This window comes from Colias croceus, chromosome 11 (genome assembly GCF_905220415.1).
Source record: "Colias croceus chromosome 11, ilColCroc2.1".
NCBI lineage: Eukaryota > Metazoa > Arthropoda > Insecta > Lepidoptera > Pieridae > Colias > Colias croceus.
Window position 1 is genome coordinate 6,570,202 of NC_059547.1, and position 4,494 is coordinate 6,574,695.

Below are 4,494 nucleotides of genomic sequence, written 5' to 3' on the forward strand. Positions count from 1 at the left end.
ATAACACCTTAATCTTACCTAGATTAAGGTGTTATTTAAAGAATTGTTTGTAAAAAGTTTAGCATAAATTGTTTATTTTGCATAGATCTTAACAAAAAGGCATAGTCAAAAACATAATATATGTAAACTACTTCTCTGCATTGAAAACCATATTACGACGCTAAAATATCAAAGTAACAAAAATGATACTATAGTGAGTATAGATAATGGCCACTTAAAACCCACGGGTATATTAACAAGATTGGATTATGCGATTGCCCATCATGTTCCCAGTGTGTGTTTTAGACAGTATGTATATCTGATTAAATGCCTTCTCAAGCGTGATTGCGGCCCTTGGCCTGTCCGATACAGGTATCAGCCTGATAAGTATGTAAATTGTGCTACTAATGTACATTAATATTTTATGATAATTACAGCAAGTTTGCGCATGCCAATAATGCAAATCAATCGTAATAATAGATAGGTATGCAATTATGGACTAATTACCAATAAGATGTATAAAACAATACTGGAATTACTATAGTTAAATCACTACGTGAACATTCCATAATAATTGGGACGGATTAAAATTTTAAAATTACAAAATATCTAATAGAAAAGAAGGATTAGGTAGATTGTTTCTTAGTCACCAGTGTTTCTTTACACACACATTTTCAATGTTAAATTTTATTATTATTCACAATTTTTACTTTAAAATAATTCTTATGAAAACTGGGCAAATTAAAAAACATTCCGCCCGAACAGGGACTTGAACCCTGGACCCTTGGATTAAAAGTCCAATGCTCTACCAACTGAGCTATCCGGGCTACGTAATCGCTAATAAATTACAGATACATAACTTTTGAACGAAAATAAGTCCTAACTTAGCGTAATAATGATTTGCACTAATAATTAGAATATTAATTAATTGCATTTTTTATGATACCAATAAACATGTTTAATGCTTTCTATATTTTTTGTAGAAAGATTAATTTGACATTAGTACCTATGTGCTTTGCGTAGGTATGCAATTTGCGTTTAAAATTTACGAACACATTAGTTCCTTAACAAAAAAATTCACATTGTGTTATCAACTTATGTACTATAACGCATTTGAATAGTATAATCGATATAAAACATACTTTTAAACATTTTTGAGATATGAATAAAATAAAATATTCTCGACACGCTAAGAGAATACCTAGAAGTACAAATATAAATTGTATTTAGCTTATCATAATCCCCGTAGAATCCTTATGTTCTTATAAAATTCAGACGAATGAGTAAAAATACATAATATTACGTATGTACAAGATAGGCTTAACTCAGAATACAATAACATAAGCTAAGTGTATGGACTAATGCCAGGTAAGGGTTATGTAGATGAAATATATTAGGTTTAAAATGTAAATGTTTGGGGACTTGAACACAAATGCTATACATTCAGAAACAATGAATTAAACTTACAAGGTACATACTTACTGTACAATTATTTCTTGAAGGTACTTTGTGTAAAATTCTCAAGCTTTTTAAACTCGAATGAAGTTTACCATGTTAAAATTGCAATATACAAATTGTTAGCCTGTTTGGTAAAATTTTTGAAACATGATCCCAGAATTTCAGTATTTTGAGGTGTCTAATCGAGAGCGGGTAGTGATTTTTCACTTATAATACCACAAGAGCTTCAAAATTATCGGGTATTTTCCGATAGGTTCGTTGCAAACAAATGAAGGAGTCAAGTTTTTAGTCAAGGTTAAAAAATCACGAGCGCGAAGCGCGAGTGATTTTTCCTGAAAAACTTGACGACTTTATTTGTTTGCAGGGAACCTTGAGGGAAATGCCAGATAATTTTGAAGCTCGTGTGGTATTCGGGAGATTATTTTTCCGTCCCAAATGTCGGCCAATATAATTTCACAATTGAATTCAACCTGTCAGTTTGACGTCAACGACCAGAGAAAATTTTCAAAAAATTATCAGTATAAAGCCTGTCCCAGACAGACGCGGCCTGCGGTGGCGATCTGCTGTTGCCTTTTTGCTTGACCGTGATAACAATATACTGCCGCGGCCGCGGTGGCGGTCATTCTAACCTACAGCGGCACATTAGCTCTCGAGTCTCACCTGCAAGTGGACGTTAGTAATGGCCAATCGTACGAAGTTTTATTGCTTTTATTGCCCATATTTTGTTTTTAATTCTGTTGTTTTTTTAGTCTTTATTTATTTGGTCAACCAACATTTGTTTACAATGATTCTTTAATATAATTATTATATAACATAATATAGTTCTTGCGATAAAGTAACAAATAATTAGAGGTTAACACAGCATGCGCCAATTATACAGAGCTATTTCTTAAGAGTACGTAAGAGTAGTAAGTCTTTATGTGATGTATCATACAAAACTGGGTAATTTTTGCACTGTTTGAATAAACAACTCAATGTTTATATAGGCATAATTTCACGCGGTACACGCGGCCTGTTGCAAAAATTTACAACTGATCGCGTAATGACCGCCTCATGTCCGCCCGCTCATTCACACAGAAGCGGTGGCGGAGAGGGCGGGGCTTGCGGCCGCGGTAAGCCGCGCTGTGACCGCGTCCAGGCCGCGTCTGTCTATGTCGTTCCTAGAACTTTCAAGTCATCCAACTGACCGCCACCGCCACCGCCACACTGTGTTTCATTACATCAAAAAAATTTCCCTGTGCTGTTTATTGTATTTATCGATCAAGGGATGTATTTAAAATGTAAGAGTAGAACACCCACGTGTTAATTTCTTATACTTTTTTTTTGAAAAAATGGCAAACTTTAGGTGAATTTTTCATGAAAAATATTGAAATGTATTCTGAAATCGTAACGGTCTTAGATATTTATTTTAAATAAATATAGACTTATAAAGCATCTTTGGGCGCATATTATCCAGTTTTTATTTTTGGAAAACTACCTCCGAATACCGAGAAATATATTTTTTTCAGATTTTCGTTTTTATTTTTTTTCTCCCTAAAACGCAAAAGTGCGGCTTGTCACTAGCATAGAATTATTGCTCGTAATAAGGCCTATCACTCATAAAAAAACCACGCCGCACTATTGCGGTTTTTAGAAGGAATCCAATTTCTAAACATAGTATAAGGGTTGTCAATAAATTTGACCATCATTCTTTTTATTTTGTTTTATACTATATTTTTTTACCATATTACAATAAATGAGATATTTAGGCATGAAATCTAATGACCTGGAGGGAACCCTTTTTTAATATTTAAAAAAAAATTAAATTTAATTAAATAAATAAGTAATATAATATTATATTTATAATTAATATATAAATTCGGGCTTGCAATGTGATAAGTATGTAAGTTATATCTCTTTTTATTCCTTGTATATCCACACTTAGAAAAAAAAAACTTGTTTGACTTTTTTGCGACAACCCTATGTTGTGTTTTTTGACCTTTTTGAAAATTGCGTATTATTCCCAAAAACCGCAATAGTGTGGCGTGGTTTTTTTATGAGTGATAGGCCTTATTACGAGCAATAATTCTATGCTAGTGACAAGCCGCACTTTTGCGTTTTTAGGGAGAAAAAAAATAAAAACGATAATCTGAAAAAAATATATTTCTCGGTATTCTGAGGTAGTTTTCCAAAAATAAAAACTGGATAATATGCGCCCAAAGATGCTTTATAAGTCTATATTTATTTAAAATAAATATCTAAGACCGTTACGATTTCAGAATACATTTCAATATTTTTCATGAAAAATTCACCTAAAGTTTGCCATTTTTTCAAAAAAAAAGTATAAGAAATTGACACGTGGGTGTTCTACTCTTACATTTTAAATACATCCCTTGATCGATAAATACAATAAACAGCACAGGGAAATTTTTTTGATCTAATGAAACACAGTGCGCCACCGCAGGCCGCGTCTGTCTGGGACACGCTTAATACCATGTAGGTTGTACCACGTGACATCGAATGGTCGATATTAATTGTGTCGGAAAAATAATCACAATAAACTGCTTTTGTTCTTAGATATATTTACTATTCATAAAGAATATATTTTGGAAATTAAATATTATGAAAACATAAAAATGAACACGCGCTATACTGAAATGATCTCTGATCCAATCTCGTAAAGTAATGATTTATGATTCCCAATTATTTCAGAATTAAAGGGAATAATATATTATATTATTATTTTTTCATTAGTGTAGTTGTTTAAAATATGATATTATTTTCTTCAAGTGTTGTCATAAAATATTAGGTAGGATATGAGGGAGAGATTTCTAGTATGAAACTTAAAGATTTGACGCAATCCTGACAAAAAGTTCTCCGCGTTTGGTCAAACTAGCCTTTTCTTATTTCTCACACGTTGAAAGTATTTCAGAAATAAATTTTATTGTAATGGTAAAGTGAGGACAGGCGGTCACGATCGCGATGTGCCTTTGATCAGCGCTATGTCAAACGCTTGTCAAAACACGTCAATTTTCCTTCTCCCGTTGTATACCATTCGACGTTATTGGATTCCGAGAC

The 4,494-nt window shown here is 32.6% G+C and overlaps 1 non-coding gene across 1 annotated transcript; it reads right to left on the reverse strand.

The window, feature by feature from the left end:
• Positions 1 to 733: 733 nt before the first annotated feature.
• Positions 734 to 806, reverse strand: Trnak-uuu. The gene has a single exon. It is a non-coding gene; the product is annotated as a tRNA-Lys (tRNA).
• Between the last annotated feature and the right edge of the window lie 3,688 nt (positions 807 to 4,494).